A 22,602-nucleotide genomic window follows, 5' to 3' on the forward strand; every position below is an offset into this window, starting at 1 on the left:
CTGTCCATACTGTAACATACAATGATTCCTGTGGATTTCTGAAAGAGTCCATGTACACTACAACATTTACTGTGTCAGAAGATTGTAGTATAACACTGGTGAATTCTATCCTGTGTAGAAATGACCAAAATGTTAGTGCACCAGGATCCAGGGCTGCAACCTAGTCCAATGCCATCTCACATGAACACCCAAACTTCATTGTAACCCCTTCTGTGCAGGATTGTGTTTTAACACAAATCTCCTAACTTAATGTAGACCAGCTCTTAACTCTGTATTTCTAAAGACAAATGAAATGGTAGTTGCTGATCTATTTTGAATGAGATTTAAAACAGATGTCCTGAATATTTACGACCATTAAAGATCTTGTGACTCTTTTTTCTTAAAAGTCTGGCCAAATTCCAACTCAGATAATTATCTCTGCCTCCCCAGATTTCTCTGTACAGTTTCAATGGGACATGGTATTCCTTAACTGCTAAATTATGTTGCTGTGCTCTATTTGACCTCAGAGAGGACTGCTTTTCAGTGCTGGGGGACATGGCCAGTGTGTATAGATTGTTTATCAGTGTGTTATATATGTAAAAGTAATGGGATCCCTGAGGTAAAAAGCATTAGATAAATGTAAAACTCCTAGATTAATTATGTTGCAATGTCAAATGTCGTATATAAGCAAGTGAGTCAATGATTTGTTAAATCTTCTCCTGCTATGGACTCTCTGGAGGGCTCCCCATGTCCCTGGATTATTTTTAGACTGGCTCTGGGCTCTGGTTGAAGAGAGATTGTATTATTTTCCAAGCTCCCCTGACTCGGGAAAGGTCCAAACCCCGAACTTGCTGCATAGCAGGAAGTGAAAGATGACCGCACAATTATAAGTAGCTACCATGCTGTTGGGCTGTATGATTTCAACACAACAGCATCGAGAGGAAGAAAATCCTGCAGCCTGAACTCCACCATGAGCCTTGCTGCTGTCAATTAGCTCAGTAGCTCCCTGTATGTAACAATAATACGCAGGGCAGATCTCAGGCTGAGTTGCATAACTGTCAGGCAAGGGGCACATTTTGAATGGATACTGGCAAGGCTGGGGTTGCTCAAATTTGACCTTCCCTTTCTTTCTACTTGTATGTGTTTACAAAATCCATATAATTCCTTATACAGTGAGTATTTCTTCAGATCTCCAAACATATGCCTTAGGACACAGATAAACTAAGGTGAAATGTTCACCAGAAGTTTCGTTCCATCCTAGCCACCCCACAGGCTTGTGGTTCTTTGCCCTTCCCCACTGACTTCTTGCTCCTACTCCTGACACCTTGATCTCCCCCCACCCCCGCCTGGCTCACCACAGCAACCAGCCAGCTCTAATCAGCTGTACTGTGTCAGTGGTTGAAGGCTGATTCACTGCTGCGACTGGATTTCCTCTGCTGTCTGGATCCCAACAATTCAGTCCTTGTTTCAGTACCCTCTGTTCTCAGATAAAAGCGGTGATAAAAGCCCTGCACTTCAGCAACCCTAGCATAACAAACTAGTGTATGCATTAGAGGCAGTAAATCAATAAGGAAAGCCACTTCTGTTGCAAGGTTCTGAGGGCTCATTACAAACAGAACTTCCACCTTTCCAGTTTTTGAGGAGACTATCTTACTGGTTTGAAGACTTGGTAAAGTGGGCCTTGAGGTGAGGGGCTGTTGAGGGCATGTTTCCCTGAGGCACTTTTGTAACAATAAGATATATCGGGGCAGGGGGGTGGTAATAAAACTGGGACCCAGGTGAAATAGGCATGATCCAAACCTAGGTGGAGTTTGGAGAGAATGCTGGGCAGTGACTTGAGGCTGCCTGGGAGCCAGGCTAATTGTGGCAGTGTAATGAGTTAAGCTAGGAGGTTTTACAATATTTCTTTCCAACTCCAAATTCAAAGGGTGAACATCACACCAACCAGTTGTGCCTGGGCTGGGGGGTTGGTATCCGTTTGTGCACAGAAACGTACGAATGGTTCAGAACACCACTTTCCATGAAGTGATGATGTGATGCAAAATAACTGTCCAGAGGGACAGACTGTTAAGTGATCACCCTCATAAAGAATGAGGGGGTTTTAAATACAATTACGAAAAAATACTTCACCATTATCCTGTGTGAGTAACAAACATGCCTGGATCTTCTCTGCCATGTGTATTACGATAAGCTTCAAAATGACAGGGTGGATCTCTGAGCCTGTAAAATCACAGGGGGGTGTGGGGGGGTTGACTTCAGGCGGTGTTAGTTGAGTCCTACAAAGGAAGTCTGGTGTCTTGCCTGCAGCTGATGCTCCAGTAATTTAAACGTTAAGGAACAAACCCTAGCTTCCCTCTTGCACCCCCTGCAGTAGCATTCTTTGCTGGGGGGCGGGGGGAGTATTCCAGGAACTGTTGTGGTAGACGAACAATCCCACATGCCATGGAGGCTAATTCCATGGGCGAGCCTTGTGCACTCTGGCTGTGCAAACACCCTTGGGGGGCAGGACAGGAAGGGGTGAATCCTCCCTACACAGTTAGACCAATCACAGGTATCGCCTCCATAGGCACACCCATCCACGTAGGACTGGGACACGGGGGCCACTCCACCTATGGTGCTGGAGTCCAGCTGGAGAGCCATGTTATTGCTGCTTTTTAGCTAGAACAGAAGGATTCCACAGCAATTGCCAGCTTCCAGCCCAGCGACTCAAGCTGAGCCCTGGGAATGTCGTCTGGAGCTACTAGGGTGACCAGACAGCAAGTGTGAAAAATCAGGACAGGGGGTGGGGGGTAATAGGAGCCTATATAAGAAAAAAAAACCCAAAATCGGGACATCTGGTCACCTTAGGAGCTACCCGGAGTGGACTCTCATTTCACTGATGCATGGTGCAGTGGAGTTCAGTGGGTGTTATGTACTTAAATCTCCCATGGAGAAAGAGGCTAGGTCCGTAAGGGCTGGCAACTTCTCGTTCATGCATCCTGTGTGTTGCAGTGTAACTAAGCCCCCAGGCTTCTCTCCCTGGATCTCCGCTAGGGTTAGAATCTGGCAGCAGGACACTTGATGATCTGGGCTCTCGCAGTTTTCACAGTACACTTGTGAGGAAGATGATAAACACAGAATGTTTTGTTCTGTTTTTTAGAATGTTCTTCGCAAGAGATTCCAAGGTCTTGAGCATGGCGTCTGACTGGATTTGGGAGAGCTTTTTTTGGTGGTGGGGACAGGGTTCTCCCCCCTCCTGCAGTGCAAGTAAGTTCATTAGTAGCAGCAGCAGATGTTCTGCACTTCCAGCTAAATTGGCATCATCAGATGTCGATGTATGGAAGCAAAGTGTTCTCTCTGCTCCCTCTGTGGGGACTGGGGGCTGTTCTGTTAATCACATGATGCAATAGACCGTGTGAGAACAGGACATTTGCAGCCTGGAGTGGATGATAGTGTGTTAGTAAATATTGCAACACCCTCTGTTCTATGTGAATGTTAAATCCTCTTTAGAATGATCTCACATCTTGAATAGATCAGCTGGACTCCTCTGGGCTTTTAGTTTGGCATTTTTGAAAGTTATTGTTTGACTTTTTTTTCCCCCCATCCTCCTTGTTGCTCCTTTTTATCTACTCCTCCTGCCTTTTATTCCCACTGCATCCTATGGCTGGGAAAGCCTTCCCATTTCCAGGGCACCCTCCAATCCCTTTTTGCCTCCTTTAGATCCCCACCACTTATCATTCAAACTTCCAACACTGAACTCCTAGATGGTGCCCCCTGAACCATTTTGTTTGTCTCTGGTCAAATTTGGATTATAAATTATTCATGGTTGGCACCTTGTGCCCTCATTGCTTGCTAGGAGTGGCTAGCCAAAAACTTAAGGTCTAGTAGGTTTGTTCCCATGAGGATCAGAAATGGGTGACAGATACTTCTTTGAGGTTTTTGTTTATTTACAAATAATGTACAAAGTCCTGTGTCTCTGAACACAGAAGCAATCAAATTTCATGAAAGAGCTTCTTTTGCTTGTAGCACCAAGGGCACTCATTTCAGCCTGCCCTCTTGACGCAAAATCCTCTCCCCAGGCTTCTTCCAGTGTCAGACACCGTGCTTTCAGACTGTCTGTGGCTCGCTGGTCCTCTGCCTTTTTCACACACTCACTCTTATCCAAAACAATATTCAGCAAAGTCCCTCTGCCCACATAGCCCACAAAACTCCTGTGCAGGTTTACATTACCCTTTTGTCATAGGCAGGGGCTTACGATTCACTTATCCTTACAGTTCTGTTAATTGCTGGGTATGAATGCACACCTCCGTCTCAGTGAGGGTTGTGAGCCATGCAGTCACCAGTACCTCTCAGCATACCAATGGAGTTTCTAGGTTTGGGATTTTTAAGAGGGCACTGACCAACTGATCCAAAGTATTAAATGAGTGGTCCAAAGCTATAGTGGCTTGGGTGCAGGCCTGGATTTAGGAGATGTGGGTTTAATTCCATGCTCTGCTACAGACTTCCTTCTGTGACTTAGGGAAATCACTTAGCCTGGCTGTGACTCAGTTCCCCATCTGTAAAATGGGGATAATTGCGCTGTCCTACCTCCCAGATGTGTTGTGATGGTGCATATGCTAAAGATTGTGACTGGTGCTCAGATACTACAGTAACGGAGGTTATAGAAATACCTTAGATAGGAATGCCTCTCCTTTTCTGCTATGAGTTAAAGCAATGCTGAGCTGCTCAGATCTTGAATTTGGAGGGTAGTTGAGGATGGGGGTAGGATGAGGCTCCCTCAGTAGCTTTAAGGGAATTAAAACAATAGAGAGAGATAAGAAAAAGGCAACTCCTAGTTAATGGAGTGAATTTCCACGTAGTGAATTTCCCCAAAGCGTGTCCTATGTGTAGAACTCAGTCATGTCTCCTCTCTGTCAGTCTTGCTGTTCTCACCTGTCACTTTCTGCCTTGGTGACTCAGGAAAAAAACAGTGAGACACAGAAAACAACAAGGAAAAAGAGAAAATAAACTGTACTAAGATACCAAAGTGCTGCTTTGTGGTTTGTTCTTAATAACAAAATAAAACTGGAGGCGACTCCAAACCACACTGCAGAGGTGGAATCCCACATGAGTTGGGCATCCATTTATGCTGTCGCTATTTCTGAGTCCTGGAACAATGAATCTCTGGTCTCCAAAGGGAATGGAAAAAACGTTCAGCAGCAGCTTGTGTTGACTAATCCTGGATACTTTGTTATAAGCGGCCAGCAAAAATGCTTTTGGTCACGGTAATGCTACCACTTCTGTCCTGTGATGCCCCATTTATCATAGACCTGGCCGTGCTGCATGACAGAGTTTAGAGAAGTCACATAAGACAGGAAGGGTGGTCTGAGGGTTCAGGCACCGAACTGCATTGGGACTCAGGAGATTTGGGTTCAATTCCTAGCTCTACTGCAGGTTCTGTGTGTGACTTTGACTGAGAGAGACCAGGTGGGTGAGGTAATATCTATTATTGGACCAACTTCTGTTGGTGAGAGAGAAGCTCTTGAGCCACACACTGCTCTTCTTCAGGTCTGGGAAAGGTACTTGCAGCATCACAGCAAAATGCAGTTTGCAAGTTGGTCCGATAAAAGATACGACCTCACCCACCTTGTCTCTCCAATACCCTGGGGCCGACACAGCTACTAGTACGTTGACTTTGATTAAATCACTTTGGCTAGATCCTTAAAGGTATTTAAGTAGTCAGTCACCTAAATACCCGCCGGATCCTCCAAAGGCCCATACTTGTGAATAACCTTATGCCTGTGAGCATCTCGGTTCAGTCCAGTGTGAGTGAGGTGACCTGAGTGCAGGTGCATTAGCTCAAGCAATCATTCGTGTAATGGGAGAGGTAGCACCTGTGTCCTTTCCCCTGCACTTCCGCTAGTCCTGTTGGAGGAGGAGGAATCTAACCAGCTAAGTAAACTGCAGGCTGACTCCCTGCAAGACTGCTTAAGTTACCTGGGTTGGATTTTAAAACTTGGCAGGTCAAGGAACACACTGGCTTAACCCTAACTGCCACTCAGGAATGGATTGAGCTGCGCAAAGTGTTTGCAACTTTATTTTTAATGCTTGTCTTCAGATTGGAAAATAGAAGCAATTTGACTAAAAAGTCCAGTGAGAAGAGCAGTCCAGCCGTCTGCGATGCCAGAGAGGAATAAGAAGACCCCACATGAAGACATAAGCAGGTAGGGTTGGAGGACTGAAGGCTGTATAGCCTGGCAGGCCCCTCCATGGATGGCTATGTAACTTGGGTGTGAGGAGTCTGTAAATGCAAGCTGAGTTATTGCATGCTCTCTCTTAGTTTGTGAATGCTGGCTTTGCATTTCTTTCTACCCTTGTAGCCACAGTGTACAGAATCAGTAAAGCTCTGAATTTCTGGTGAGAACTAGGCTGGTTTATGTGCTGACGTGCCATGCAATAATATCAGCAATAACAGTTATGCCCCTCGTCTCTGACTAGAATTTTGGGCAGCAAGTCTAAGTCTCCCCATTCCTTGACTGGCACATGCAGGACCTAGTGAAGTTCCCCATGGTACTTGGGAAGTGGAACTGCAGGTGATGTACCCCAGGCTGCCATTGTCCCCTTGTGACTTGGGGAGTGTGCGCATTTGTCCCTGTACAGAACATACCTCAAATGTTTGTGTGGCTCTCTCCCTCCCTGCCTTCTCTCAGGCGATCTGCTTATCTGCATCTGGTCTAGCCAAACTCTATGGAGGCAGCATAAAGTCCTTTGACAAACGGGGAGTGCGGGTGAGCGGATACCCTTTGTTTCCATTGCTCTCCCTGACTCTTTAAATTGGAAGTATGAAAGCTCAGAGATGCTCACTGTGGGGGTTGTAAACGGCACTTGGAGGCTGGAGGGGATTTCCCCTCCACTGCGGTAGGACCAAGTACCCCTAGACCATCCCTGACAGGTGTTTTGTCCAACCTGTTCTTAAAAACCTCCAATGTCAGGGATTCCCCAACCTGCCTTGGTAACCTATTCCAGAGCTTAACTGTCTTTTTCTAGATAGAAAGTTTTTCCTGTCGTCGAACCTAAATCTCCCTTGCTGCAATCTGTGCCCATTACTACTTGTCTTCCCTTCAGTGGAGAACGCTTGATCACCACTCTCTTTATAACAGCCCTTCACATATTTAAAGACTGTTTTCAGGTCCCCCCTCAGTCTTCTTTTCTAAAGACTAAACATACCTAGTTTTCTAACCTTTTATCGTTTTGTTGCTCTCCTCTGGACTTTCTCCAGTTTGTCCACATCTTTCCTAAAGCCTGGTGCCCAGAACTGGACACCATGCTCCAGCTCAGGACTCACTCCTGTGCTTGCTTATGACACTCCAGTGAATGCACCCTAGAATATTAGCCTTTTCTGAAACTGCATCACATCTTAGACTCATTCAATTTGTGATCCGCTATCACCCTCAGATCCTTCTCAGTAGCACTACCCCCTAGCCAGTTATTCCCCATTTTGTAGTTGTGCATTTGATTTCCCGCCCCCTCCTACGTGAAGTACTTTGCACTTGTCTTTTATTGAATTTCATCTTGTTGATTTCAGACCAATTCTCCAATTTATCAAGGTCATTTTTAATTCTAATCCTGTCCTCCAAAGCTCTTGCAACACCTCCCATCTTGGTGTCCTCTGCAAATTTTATAAGTGCACTCTCCACTTCATTGTCCAAGTCATTAATTACAATATTGACTAGTCCCAGGCCCAAGACTGACCCCTGAGAGACCCCACTAGATAGGTCCTCCCAGTTTGACAGTGAACCATTGATAACTACTCTCTGAATATGGTTTTTCAACCAGTTGTGCATCCACTTTATAGTAATTTAATCTAGGCCACATTTTCCCTAATTTGTTTATGAGAATGTCATGTGGGACTGTGTCAAAAGCTGTACTAAAATCAAGATATATCATGTCTACTTCTTCCTCTCCCCGCAATCCACTAGGCTACTGTCAAAGAAGATTTGTGTCTAGTCTGTTTTGACTGAAGTAGGTTTGGTGGTAAATAATCTCCAGATGGAGAATACTTGTGTGGTGGTTGAGACCTGGACAGCGTGACGTGGCTGGTGCTCTCACTGGCAAAGGCCAAGAGCTTAGAATAGCAGGGATGGTACGGGTGGGAGACTGTGCTACACTGGTAGGGTTGTCTGAAGGAAGGCAGCTTGTCCTGCACCTACCCAGCAATATTAGTAATAAGCCCTAACGTACACGCAGCCTCCTTCAAAATATTTCCCCCCAGCAATGGCACAGTACTGCAGTGATTTTGTCAGTTTTTTTCACTGTGAACCTTGGGCCTTGGTCTCAGGGGCCCTGAGCACCCATAACCCCAGCTGAAGCCAAGGGGAGCTCTGAATGCTCAGCCCCTCTGAAAATCAGGCCCCATCTGTCTTAGTGAATCAGATGCCTGGCCTCTGCTCTTAGGCTGTTTAAAGCTCAGGCTAAGAGCATGTGAGGAAAAAACTAGAAAAGAAGCTGAAGAAATGGGAAGCAAACCACCCCTTGTGACTGGGAAGAGTAAGTGAAGCCTCTGAAAGAACTGTATGTTAATTCCTGGCTAGCCTGACCTGAAAGCGCTGCTGGAATAGTGCTCTCCAGGTCTGACTTCAGGAAATCCCTTTGATTTCCTATATTCTCTCTCTCCCTCCTTTTTCTCTCAGGGATCAAGAAGAGCCTCCGTGACAGCTCACAACAGACCTAGGAAATTGCGTTTTGCTGGGCTCCTGGCCTGTCTCCAGAGAGTGAAGTGATGGTTTCACGGAGGTTAATCGGAGTTCTGCCTCTCCACTGGATTCTCCCCTCTCTTCCAGGGGATGGAGCCAAGGAGCTGCAACATTTTCCGATTAATCTTTGTCCCCTGTAGAGACAGGAAATGGAGTAACCAGCTTAATAACACAAGCCTATCCAAAGGCAGAGCTCAGGGAAAGGTCGCCCCAGGTCCAGGCACTGTCATTTTAAATGGTGCCGCTAGAACAGGAGAGAATGAAGGGAGTGGAGGGGTGAGGGAAAGGATGCTGCGGGTGGAAGGGGCTCTTGTCTTGAAGCACCCTACTGACTCCAGTGCTGTGCACAAAGCGTAGTCCGTAGGTTGAAGAGGGATTGATTCCCCCACCAGGGTGCATTTGATTCATTTCTCTTTGAGGCCTTCCTCTGCTCGAGCGAGGAGGAGGCTGCGTCAGCATTGCTCGCATGGTTGTGATTGAATTTGGCTGGAATGTCTGTCAATGTCATTGTTTGCTGTGGGGCTCTAGCTGTGGAGGTCCAAGGATATGAGGTGCAAGGTGGGTGAAGTAATACCATTGATTGGACCGACTTCTCTGGGTGGAAGGGACAAGTTTTCGTCACTGTTGTTAATGAGAGGTGGGCCTCCGAGCAGAACTCCAGTCTGTTTCCAGTGTGACTTTTCTACATGGAAGGAGGCATGAAGGCTGAAGCAGGCGAATGGGTCCCGGGGCAGTTGAAAGGGAGTGACAAGAGTGCAGAGATGTCAAGTCTCAACTCTGAGAATCAGATGTTAAATTTAGGGTTTTCTTAAAATAAGCTACTCCCCCCCCCCCCACCTCTTCCTTTTTCATACAGCTTTGTGTTCACTGCCTGCCTGTCTTAGCTAGGCCTCCAGTACTGTGGTGTCCAAACCCCTCTCGATCTCTGATGTATTTAGCCTCAGAACCCCTCTGTGAGGTTGGGCAGTTCTAGTATCCGCATTTAACAGATGGGGAGCTGAGGCATGGAGAGATTAAGACCTGCCCAAGAAAGCTGTGGCAGAGCAGGGCCTTGAGCCTAGGTCTCAAAGATCCTAGGTTAGTGCCCTAACCACTCTACCTTCCTTCTTTCACTAGCTAGTGCAAAGGACACGTGATAGTTCAAAACTTTGCACTGGAGTGGCTATTGTAACCTTCAAGTAGTGTGGTGGTGAGTGAGAGAATCTTTGTATCCATGTGGGAGTTCTGAACATAGGAGCAGTTGTCCTTAGGCTCTTCCTAGACTAATGGTATTTGAAGGTTCTGTAATATGCCATTCAGAAGATTCGCAATAAGGTCTCCAGTTTGACCCCTCACCTGGCAGGCATGCAGTATTGATGGAACCAACTTTGGTTTCTAGTATGTCACCGGTGGTGTTGAAAAATAAGCTTGGCTCTTCTTAGGCATGAAATATACTCGTAATTGAATTATGTACCAGATGTAGGTTGTTGGTTCAAAGGGTTTCAAAATTCCTCTCTCGCACTGTGTGGAGTTTCCAATCTGGCCCAGATGGCCCTGCTGGATTTCTCAGAGTTGGAGATTCAGCTGGAATTTAACCCCTTTACTGCACTCCCAAGTCTTCTCCCTTTTTGTTAACCTGGGGACAGCATGGAAGGGGTTGTAGAGCTCATTAGCTTCTTGTCTGAGTGCTGGAAATGCACACAGCATTTCAAGTGCCCTGAAATAATTGTCTACCTGCAGTTTTATTTACAGTAGGCTAGAAATGCGTCTTACTTTGGCTGCTGCCATTCTCTTAGTCTGGAATGCTCAATACCTACCTCACCTATGTTTAGAAAGACCTGCACCACGGGAGCAGAAGCATGTGTGGAGCAGATGGCTACAGTACGATGTAGTACAGGCATCAGACTTCAGGGCTGAGGATCCTACAATACAATTAACTTCCTGTTCCTTGGTCTCAATGGAAATGTATCTGTGCAGCCACTGAGGAAATATCCTTGGTATCTTCTTTGAATACTATTATAGTAAGACATGGCAGCTGGTTGGGTTTTATTTTATTTTCCTCCCCAAGGCCTCCTTGCACTATAAAGACTTGATTTTAATGGAAGCTGAATGCACGTCAAAGTCGAGATGAGCAAGCAAAGTCAACCCAGTGCCTAGTGCAGTTCAGACTCTCACGGGCAGAGCAAGCAGGCGCTGAACTCCCACTAGTCTTGCTCATCCTTTGAATATTCATCCTTTAGTAAAACACATGTAGCTGTATAAATCCTGACGTCTAGGATCATTTCACTGTTTTTATGTCATAGGTTGATAAAGCAACCCACAGGCAACCTCTCGGTCTAGAACGTTAAGGTATATTTTAAACCTCCCTCCAGTGAATGGTTTTTAAAGGCAGGTGAATTATGAATCTTTCTTTATGTGCCATTATAATTCAGATTATATGAGAGAGATGCCTGTCTCAAAATAACTTTTATCCTCCTTTTAGAGTTTGGAGGGGGATAAAAAACCTGCACCAGCCCAGGACTCAGTCCTCCAAGTTTCAACCTGTTCTAGCTTCTAGAAACCACGTCCCCCGAAGGCACTCTAAACTTGGGGAAAGCGTTTTACCTTCTCAAGCCTTCGTTACCATGAGGTGCAATGGATTGAGATGGATGCAGTGAGGGTTAGCAAGTGCCACGTGCCAAGGCCCACCATGGCAAAGGCACAGATTGCAAGTGCAATACTGAAACCCTTCAAAGGCAAGCTGAGTGGAGATAGTCATCAGGCTGAGGTCTTGGATATACCCAATGCCTGCACCCTTGTGGGCTTCAAAAAAAGTGGCCTCTTAAAGACAACCCCCCCACTGTATAGACAGACAGGGTGAAAATGGCAGGGTGAGTGTAGTGTGATCAGTCACACCAAGAAGGGAATGCATGGGCTGTTCTGAACAAGCTGCAAGGGATGGAAAAGCCCTGCTGAAAACTCACATAGAGGGAAAATGCAGTAATCTAGGGCAGTGCTTCTAAAGCTATCTGATGCGAGGGTCCGCAGTGCTTCTAAAGCTATCTGATGCGAGGGTCCGGCATTTTTTTTTTTCCCAATGTGCGCGCAGACCGGCAGCCGATGGCTCACAGACCAGTGCTGGTCCGCGGACCACCACTTTGAGTAGTGCTGATCTAGGGCATATGGTGATGAGGTGAGGTCATTTTGGGATAACTAAGGGCACAACTCCTAAAAGGTCCACACCCATAAGGTGACCATCTTTGTAATATGTTTTAAACACAGAGGCTCTCCATGGATTAGACATGCTTGGAAGCAACCCCAGGATCTCTGCCCCTCTATATGACACTTCCTGTAGAATTCTGGGATGTAAATAGAGTAGAAACACCACAGATTTTGTGTGTGGAGGCGAGGGGGTGTGTGGATAGAAGTGCATAGAAGAAATCTTTGCAGACTTTGCCAACATTCATCATTGCAGACATTCCTCTTGTGTCCTTACATGTTGGCTACAGGGCTGGCCAGTCTTGTCACCTTACCTCCCTGCAGAATTGCTTACAGACGTTCCTACCATTTAACTTCTTGCATAGTGTTGACTGCTTCACTCTTCTCCTTAGAAAGCATCTCTCTTATTACCCTTAAATTCGAGCTTTTTTTCCTTGCTTTCAGCTCTGATTTCCTCTCCCCATTTTGGACTGAGTGGGGCAGTTCCCCTTTTCCTAGATCCTCAAATAGAAGAGATGCATTGGGAGAGAACAAGTTATTTCCTTTTGTAGCCGCTTCAGATGAAAGCTAGAAAATGACACGGATGCTATAAACTACTATAGCCTATAATCTTATTAGCATATTTAATACACCCCCTCGGCTTTGCTTCTGTACATGAAGTGATTCCCTGCAGTGATTCACTCTTCTCTTCATACTTTGGGATACTCTGTAACCTTTCTTTGGCTGACTAACGCCAATACAAACTCGAGCAGCTTTCAGCAGATTTTCCCTTCTTGCCGAGTGTTCTAAAACAATGATTTATTTCTGGAAGATCTACTAGATGAGAAGCAAACACATTATTTTCCAGGGCCCTTTTTTTTTTTTTTTTTTTTTTGGTAAATAAAGGTTGCCAGTAATAATAAAGCAGGGATAACTCCCATCACCTCACCCATCAATTTTACTCTGCTAGGCTTCAACAAGTGTCGTTCTGGTCCCTTGCCAATCCACTGTCTGCTGCTGCTCTCCTGACAAGCTGTCAATCAGAAATGTCCCCTAGAATTAGCCAGCTGGCTAGAGCAGTTGAAAGCAGATTCCCTGCTGAATGGCTGAATTTCAGCCAATGGTGTCATAGACAAGCAGTGTCTCTAAATACAGAGTCCTTGTCGTCCAGCCACTGTGGCTTTGTGCATTGGGTTGTTAGGATTAATCTGAAGTGGGCCTTTCTCCTCGTTAATGTGTGCATGTGGCATTTGCTAGGGTCCTCCTGCAGTGCCAGGGAGTGAGAGCCATGGCTGGTGGGGAAGCGCTATGCCCTTAATTTGTGGTGATCGTGAGCAATTGCTCGAGCACAATAATTTGCGTAGCAATGATCCCCTTCATGTAGCAATGGCAGCTGCTTGCAGAAATGGCACCTGGGGCTATCCCATAGCAAAGTGTTTCCACAGTACTTGGAAACTGTACTGTAACCACAGCTTGGCTTGCAGCTGATGCATCCGTTGTCCAAGCCCCGTAGTTCAGCTGGCAGCTCAGTTCAGTGCAAGTGACCCAGTTTCCAGACATTGTGCTTTGGGACTTGGAGTACCCCCGACTGTGTTGCATCCAGCGGCTCGTTAGGGAGGCATGAAATCTGGGTGAAGTAGAGAGAGAGAGAGCTGGATCCCATAGTCGCTAAAGGCAGGGAGCAAGTCCTAACCGATATGAAGAGCCAGAAGACAGGATGGAGGCGGGAGGCTGAATCGCGTCACGCCCCATTGCAATGACAAGTGCTCCCAACCTGACCTCTGCTCCCAGCTGCCAAAACCCTCCTCTGGGACTGCATTAAAGAAAAGTGACCAGATTTGCTATTTAAAATAATAATCGGGCCCCTTAAGGTAGTATCCATCGGAGAAAGTGCATTCTTGGGAGATCACCCGGCAAAGGCAGTCACGGGGTACAAAGCATGGTGCTTTCAAGACCATCTCTTGTATTTCAGTCACTATTAGGGAAGGGCTGGGAGAGACGTGATGCAGTAAGTTGATTGACATTCAGGATAGCCCAGGGATTTGCCAACGCAGCATGCGCCACCTCCCCTCCTCAATGCCACCTGCACATCGGAGTTATGGAATATTGGCCTACACCATTACAGCCTGATCCAGTGCCCAGTGAAGTCAATGGGAGCTTTTCCATCGGCTTCAATGGATGCTGGCTCAGGCCCTAAATGAATGGAAAGGCCCTGTGGAAAGTGGCCACTCCAACCAAGTCCTGGCTGACCTTCGATGTCTTGCAGCACATCTCGAGGCTCACGAAACCTGGACTGATGAACCATTAGTGACTTCCCTGCAGGAATCGGCAGTGAGAACTGCCCTGTCCCAAATGACCACCTTTAACCTTTGTTTTGTTTTGGGGCTAATATCTCTTTAAGGGAGAGGCTGGTGGTGCACAAAAAAGGCAAGAAAACTAAGGAGCCATCTTAGATTTTTTTATGGCATGGGATCCACAGGGCTGAGAAGCAAACCTGTGTCTGCTGCTCAGAAAAGAACAAACGTAAAAGGGAAAAGAAAGCTGTTCTCAAGCTTCTGCAAAGGCATCGCTATTAATTTGGGGGTTAAAGAACCCGGCAAGAGAGAGGCTGTGCCGTGTGCACTAGAAAAGCTCTGGCTATTTGCTTGAGAGCGCAGTATGGATCTTTGCAGATTGTGTGTGGGGACTGGCCCTTGTCACTATGAACTCGGGTGGTGCAGAGCATCTCTGAGCAGAGAGGTGTTGCTGAAACGCCTGCTGTCATTGCAGAAGCAAATCAGCTCAGAACCCAAGTTTTCCTTTTCTTCTCCAGGCAGAAGCAGCTTGGGCTTCTCACTCAAGCAACTTCTGGGGCTGCCACAAAGACTCTGGACATACTATCTTGGTCACTCCTCTCATGTGATGGTGGCATGGAGAGGGAGAGTCCCCCATGGCAGGACTGGGAAAAGAAGCCAAGGTCGAAACAGACTTGCTGGGAATATCAGTTAGTGGTGTCGTCAATCCAGTGTAATCCCTTTTTCTGGGGGCACTTCATGGGGGTTCCAACAGAAGTGTAAAATAATTCCACTCTTCTGTAGGCAGGGGCTGGTTCAAATAAACATCCAACTCCCCCCACCCCAACTCTCCCGTACCTGGGAGCACCGTCCACTAGGAACTTGGCTATTAGTCTGTGCTGACTGCCTAAGGGTCAGCCACAAGTTGGCAACAGGGCAAAGGGTGAAGAACAAAAGTGAGATGGAAAAATGAACTGAATCAAAGGCAGAGGAGCCACACAAAGCAGGGAAAGTTGGACTCCCCATGTACTAAGGTTTTAAATCAATTCCCTCTTTCATACTGGTGTGTGGTGCTGTCTGGATTTTGACTAATACTCTGTGTCTGCCAATCTCCACTAGGGACCAATGGCGTCTAAAAACCCTATAAATTCTTAGTGAATAAGCATCCCATTTACCTTAATGGGCTGGGGCTGGGGGCATCTGTGCCTTAAAATGTGACCCTCCAGCTCCCTTCACTGCAGAAATGTTCCCTGTGAAACAATCAGAGCCATAAAAGTTAATTAACTTTTTCCTTGAGCCTCTGCATGGCTCTGATTGTCATTCAGGCCTCACTCTCCCTGACAAAGGTGGCTGTAAAAGCACAGAAAAATGCAGATTAAGCTCCATGAATGCAGATGACCAGGAAGCCATGCAGAGCAGGAGGAGATGGGGACGAGTGTGTGTAATCGCTTTAGCCGGCATAGGGCTGGTGCAACTAAGAATTCCAGCAGTTAGTTGTATCAGACCCACCTCTCCCCTGGTACCAACATTGTCTGCAATATCTGCCGCCCCGAGAAGGACGGAGCTCTCTCAGGCAAGCAGGAGCTGGAGGCAGGGCAACCTGGGGTTAGCCCCCAGGCCTAACAGACTGCAGGCTACAGTGCATTCAGGAGCAAACAAAAGGCCTCTCTTTCTGCCATAGGGCATGTCTGAGCTGCACTCAGATGTGTGACTGCACCATATGTAGCCAGGTCCAAGCTAGCATTGACTTAGCTAGCATAGCAATGAAATCACAGCAGCAGGACCCTCTGTATGCCTGGACTGCGATTGCCCTTGGAGCGAACTCGATCAAAGCTCGCTCAGCACGGTTGCCAACTTTCACGTGGTAAATAAGCACCCCGACTTTCACAATAAGCCAAAAATCAAGCTAACCCCATTTCAAAACAAGCCAATCCCTAAGAACCCCAAACCGTCTACATGACTAGATCCCGCCCCCGGCATGCAGTCTGGGACTGTGGTGGCCCCAGTGTGCACCCATGACTCTCTTTTTCCCCCCCCCCCACGTGCCCCTGCTTGCCAGGAGCTAATAAAAAAAAAAAAAAAAAAGGTACAAGCCAAAAAACAAACCCAATTTTTGCATTTTTTTTCCGCATGTTGGGCATGTCTGTCACTCGGTTATGGCTACGCATGCTGCTCTCCTTGCAGTGTAGACATACCCACAGTGTTGCTGTAAACCTAATTTAACCCCACTCTCCTTGTCAGAGACTCCAGGGTGACTTACGTTTGCGAAACCTTTCTGATCAGGTAACATTTAACACTTTCCATTCGCCTTATACAAGTGAAAATGACTCCAACGGGTGTCGGGCAGTAGAGGATGAGGTGCTAGGTCTGGATTTACACTAATGCACTAACCTGCTGATACGTGCAGTGATGAGTATGGTAGATTGTGTACAGAAGGGAAAATCTGCTGCTAAAGTGCAGGAGAAACTGCCCTGTTTGTAGCCTTTCCTTGGCTTTTCTAATCTTGTCCTTGTTTCCCTAATGAAGTAGTCAGTGTTGCAAGGACCACAGCTACGTCAGCCTCTGTATGGAGCCCAGCTGACCTGTCCCACCCATCGTGATTTCAGGCAGTGCAAACTACAATGCTGAGGATTCTCTGACCCCCTAGCCTCCAAAGACTGGAACATGCAGAGTCTTTCTCACCCGTGTAATTCGTGTTTCCTGCCCCACCCCCACCTCTCAAAGGACACATTTGCAACCCCTGTCCCAGACCAAACTGAAGCTATGTCTATACGGTAACATAAGACTGTGCTCAATCTTAAACCCCACCCCACCCCACCCCGGCACCTACATTGCAATTGTGCTAACCCAAAGCTCAGACCCAGGTCCCTGCAGGGCTCAAGGCTCCAAGATCAGCACCCAGGGTCCGAGCCCTATTGCTTTGCTATGTAGACCCAGCCCTGCTTGACTCCTCTCCTCCCAGGACACAACCCACAGACTTTCTGCCCCTTGCTCTAGGAGCCAACTGCAGATCGTTCAAATTCAAGACCCCCACCCCCAGTTCTGAACGAGCTGTCTGGGTGGAGTTTCTATCCAGGACTCCAATCCTCTGCCTCTGTGCACCCAGCGGTGTGTGTCCTTTTTGGTCTTTGTCCCATAATATGCCCCGTCGTTCAATTTCCATTAACGTTTATTCCATGACCACATCTCATATGAGTTTTCCAATCAACATAATTTCTTCTCCACCCTCTGTTTGCTGCACAGTGGTTGAGCCAGTTTTGCCCTGGACTCCCCGAAACGCCACTGCACCTCAGATACTGCCCTGCTTGCCCTCTCTGAAAGTACAGTGGGGTCCAACCATGTGCATGTTGCATGAAGCATTTGGGGGCTGAATTTTTAACGTACGCCAAGGCAAAGTTGAGCTGTAGCCGCCCCCCCGAGTACATAGGCATATGCATGCTCCAAAGCTAGCTTCATCTAAATGAACTGGAATGTCCACACTGGGACCTATAAAAATAGCAGGCATGCACATTGCATGTGGCTTTTTCTTTTCTAGGAATCAAGCTGCAGAGACTGTTGGTAAATCAAACTCCAGCCAAGGAAATGTTCTTGCTACCTTCAGAGTATCCTCAGTGTCCTGTCGCATTTTTCAGTGTGTTTTTTCTGACCTAGTTCCTTCCCTCCCACACTTGCTTTACTTCCTTCTAGGGGGCAGCCAGTGTAACTAGGAGCGGTGTTATTTAAACATGACACAGTTACTTACTGACACACACAGTGGGTCTGCCCTGCATGAACGCACGCACTTTGCTGAATGCAGCTGAAGCAGGTAGGGAGCTGAAGAGAGCCAGACGCTGCCTAAGTCAGCTCCGCCTTCGACTGCCGCCTGCTTCTCTGACAGCCATGTGAAGCTGGAGCCTCAGCCTAGCCCCAGCTTACGGGGCAAGCATCGCCAGTTTAAAAAGCATTCGCTTCTTAGTTGATAGCACATGAATGTTTACATAACTCCAGCCCAGTCTATTACTTGTATTACCATAGTGTCTGGGAATCCTAGCCATGGACCTGGGATCCCTTGGGCTAGGCGACGTATAAACATATGTGTCCACGCTGTCCCATTCAGCTACCCCCTTTTACTTGGGGGGTTGTGGTGATAAACAGCTACACACAAGCTCCTCGTGTGACGCTAGGGCCAAAAGGGCTAAAAAGATCCTGGGATAGTTAAATAGGGGACTCTTGAGTAGGAGTAGAGAGATTATTTTACCTCCATATCTGGTCCTGGTGTGATCACCGCTGGAATACGGTGTCTACTGCTGGTACCCACAATTCAAGAAGGCTGTTGGTAAATTGGAGAGGGTTCAGAGAAGAGTGATGAGAATGATTAAAGGCTTAGAAAACATGCCTTAGATTCAAAGAAAATCAATCTCTTTAGCTAAACAAAGAGAAGGTTAAGGGGTGACTTGATCACAATCTATAGGTACCTACATGTGGAACAGATATTTAATAATGGGCTGTTCAATGTAGAAGAGAAAGGTATAACATGATCCAATGGCTGGAAGTCAAAGCTAGACAAATTCAGACTGGAATAAGGTGTGCATTTTTAAAAGTGACAATAATTAACCATTGGAACAATTTACCATGGATCTTTGTCCATCACTGACTATTTAAAAATCAAGATTGGATGTTCTTCTAAAAGATACACTGTAAGGAATTATTTTGGGGAAGTTCTACAGGGGGTCAGACTAGATGATCACAATGGACCCTGCTGGCCTTGGAATCTATGGTGGTGAGAGGGTTAATCGAATGATACCCCACCCCCAAATGCTGGGTGTTTAAATTCGGAATCTAGTAACTCAGACTGTAGTAAATAGCATGGGAGGTAGAACAGTGGGTTTTTTTGCAGTCGTATAACCTCAGCAGTGGTGCCTGGTTCTCAGCCTTCTCCATACTGCACCCCCCTTTTCACATATGAGAACTTTCCTCCCCCATACAACATGGGAAGGACTGTGATGGTGATTTCCTTCCCCAACACCTGTGTGTGATCCCCCAGGCTGAGAATCTCTACTCTAGATCAAACTATAAGTGAATACTAGAACCAGAGGACTGAGTTGGGACTACTGGCTTCTTCCCTGACTTCATGTGTTACCCTGGACAGGTCACCAAAGCCTGAATTTTAAAAAGTGGACACTGATTTTTGGGTGCCCAACTCGATTCAGGTTTTATGGGGTGCTGAGCACTCGTAGCTCCCACTCACTTCAGGAGGAGTTGCAGGGTCCCACTGCTACTGAATACAAGGCTTAAGGGGTGTCCGGTTAGACACTGAAAATCAATGGATCCTCTTCAAAATGTTGACCGTATTCCTCGTTGCCTCCATCTCTCCATATGTAAAATGGAGACAAAAACTCCCTCTCGTAAAGTGCTTTGAGATTTTTTTGCCGAAAGGAGCTCTGTGACGCTGTACGGAATCTGGGGACACTTGAGGATATTATGAATATTAATATTGTAGAAGTGCAATGAGTTGTCATATGCCAAATAGGATATCTGCAAAACTGTTATGATTTGTCAAATCTGATGATCTCATGTATCACCTTTGTATTTTGGGTTATAGATGTGTCTGTATTACAAAACGTGTGCTATACTTTTGGGTGACACCCCCAGACAGTTTGCCATCAGCTCTGCCTAGCCTGCTTGATGACCCATTAAGGACCATCAGCTCTACAACTGACCCAGCAGAGAAAGCAGATACATCTTATGACTCAGCCAGGCATGCAGGGGCATGCCCATGGACAGAAAAGGCTTCCAAGCCATGTGCTGCGCAGCTTGTGTTCGAAACAAAGGGATCACAGGCCGCATGGCAAAAGACTATAAAAGGCAGCTGCAGCTCTTCCATCTGGTCTTCAATCCTGCTTCTTACCTCTGGAGGAGCTTTGCTACAAACCGAAGCTCTGAACAAAGGGCTGAATGACCCATCCAAGCTGTGGTTGGGACTTTCAAGCCAGCAAACTCACCAATACTGCTAGGAAGCGGATCTATGGACTTTGACGGTTTTGTATGTATGTGACTGCTTTACCATTTAACGTCTCTCTTCTTTTTTCTTTATAATAAACCTTTAATTTTAGGGTATGTCTTCACTGCCAATGTTAAAGCGCTGCTTTAACCGTGTAGTCACGGCACCAGTGCTGGGAGAGAGCTCTCCCAGCACTTAAAAACCCCACCCCCACCAGGGAAGTGCTGAAACTTGCATCTCTCAGGGGGGTGTTCTTTTCCACATTCTTGAGCAGTGCAAGTTTCAGTGCTGTAAAGTGGCAGTGTAGACAAGACCTTAGACACTAAAGGACTGGCTGGCAGTGTGGTATTTTGGGGTAAGATCCAAACCTATACTGACCTGGTAATGTGACTGACCCTTTGGGGTTAGAAGAACATTTTGTATATGTGAGCAGAGTTTATTAAATAACTTCTCACTGTAGTGCTGATTGGGAGCCAGGAAACTGAAAAGCAATAAATGGGGCTGTGTGATTTCTTTTTTTTGCTTCTTGATAACCAGTGTGGGGGATAAGAAGCACAGTTTGTGGTTGATTGGGGAGATTAACTTCAGTGTTACTCCCCAGACTGGTGGATATCTACTCTCCCTTTTGCAGCCTGCCCTGACCTTGGGATTTCCAGTGAGGGCTGCCCCCAGGCACCACTGGTCACAAGCTCTAAGAGCAAAATATTAGTTTTTTTCAACCCAAACACAATTAAGTGTGTTTTGGGAGAGGGTGACTAGAACCAACTTGAGGTTGAGCAGAGTCAATTCAGCATTTGAAGGTACTCAAAGACCACAATCTTTTTATCAGATCAGGGTGACTCTGTTATGAATTCTACCACTATAGATATAAAAGGTTAAAAATGCAGAAGAGCTTTTAGTATCTGTTCATATTTCTGTGCAGCTGTGAGAGTCCCATTGAGTTTGGAAACCGCCACAAACCCACACACCATTCCAAACTCTTCCCCACTTGAGTTTCAGGGCAAAGCAGGATTTGAAGTGACCCTATAGTTGTGCCTACGGAGTTCTACTTCTGGGGGATGGCACTACTGCAGGCTCCATATGGTTGGTGATGTGGGGTATTGTTGAATTAATGTGCTCCAAAGACTTCCTCAATACAGAGTGTGTCAGGGCCTGGTCTCCTTTATAGTCATGCCACTCTGAACTAACAGAGTTTAAATCAACAGTGTTCCACCAGGTGCATGTGGAATAGGAACCTGGCTCAATATGTTTCCTGTGTGGTGTCTATCAGAGACTGACAAACACAGTTTACGTTCTAGTCCAAGCTATTTGTGCTCACAGGCAAACGGAATCAGTTTGGATAAATATACAGACTCGGTAGTTCTATTTCGTGTTTCCCTCCCAACCATATCAACCTTGGGTCAGATCCCAGGATCACTCTGCCTTGTCAGGGCTCTCCAGCCAAACCTCTTGCCAACGAACTCCTCGTTTCTCAGGCAGCTAACAGGCCCAGGCTCTTAAACAAATGACACAACCATTTGGCCTAGAATTCTCTGCAGAGCTGAACGCTCAGCTCCTTCCCCAGAGAAGTGACTTTCCCTACGTCTCACAGAAAAATAGTTTTAAGGAGAAACCAAGATTTGATATACTGTGAGCAGCAGAGACAATGCACCAGAAATAGTCTGTGCAGTTTCCTCTGTGGATTCTCCCTGTAGGCAGCCTGCACTATATTTGTCTTCACTTGCCATTTCGGCTGCAATCAATTTGCAGCTGCCTTTGGCCAGGAACCCATCCATTAAAAGCTTAACTGAGATCTCTGGTTAAAAAATGTATTAAATAAAAAGCTGGATGTTCACAAAAAGCTACAGTGTCCTCCCTTCCCTCCTGCAACCCCCCAACTAACCCATCTGAAAATTGTTCTCAACCACAGTAGCTGAACTTGGGCTGAGTTGCAGGAACTTTAAGTGCTGTTCAGCAGCAGGTAGGGTCCTGGATACGGAGCTAAGACTGAAGCTTCTATTGTATGGGGCATGCAGCTGACTGTATGCAAGTCACCCTTTTAGGGTGAAACTGACCCTAGTGCATTGGGCCAGTACAGTCTCTATACACTACTTTCACTATCAGTGCAGAGGCAAATGGCTTTGGGCTGGTTCTTGGGGGAATTTCACCCTTAATGTGCCGCTATTCTACCACTGTGGCTCACTTCAACCAGACTTGTGCTATTGGATAAATCCTGTTTAACAGAATCCTGGAGAAGCAGCGTGTGAGCAAGGTCAGACAGCTCCTGAGAAGCTTAGGGGAGAAGCAACTCTGGAATAGAAGCTCCTAATATGGCTGATCTTAAAAGATAAGAGCTTGGAGTATCCCTCCCCAACAAATGTTTTAATGAGCTGATGCTGGGAGGTGAATGGATTTTAACTCAAAAGGAGCAATTCTGTTTGGTAGCTGCTGGAATAATGCACAGTGACTGGAGTTATCTGTGTGTCCAGGATCTCTAGTACTGGCCTTTCTCTCAGGGTCTAAC

General features: G+C 46.5%; 1 protein-coding gene across 5 annotated transcripts in view; it reads left to right on the forward strand.

Annotated features, from left to right (window-relative positions):
• Window positions 1-20,210, forward strand: part of YPEL1 (yippee like 1) — a 71,896-nt gene extending 51,686 nt beyond the window's left edge. For all 5 annotated transcript variants that reach the window (XR_012155067.1, XR_012155069.1, XR_012155068.1 and 2 more), the window contains exons 8-10: window positions 3,119-3,225; window positions 6,056-6,161; window positions 19,701-20,210. The gene's annotated coding sequence lies outside the window, so the exon portion shown is untranslated. The remainder of the gene's footprint in view (window positions 1-3,118; window positions 3,226-6,055; window positions 6,162-19,700) is intronic.
• The last annotated feature ends 2,392 nt before the right edge of the window (window positions 20,211-22,602 follow it).

This window comes from Lepidochelys kempii, chromosome 15 (assembly GCF_965140265.1).
Source record: "Lepidochelys kempii isolate rLepKem1 chromosome 15, rLepKem1.hap2, whole genome shotgun sequence".
NCBI classification, from domain to species: domain Eukaryota; kingdom Metazoa; phylum Chordata; order Testudines; family Cheloniidae; genus Lepidochelys; species Lepidochelys kempii.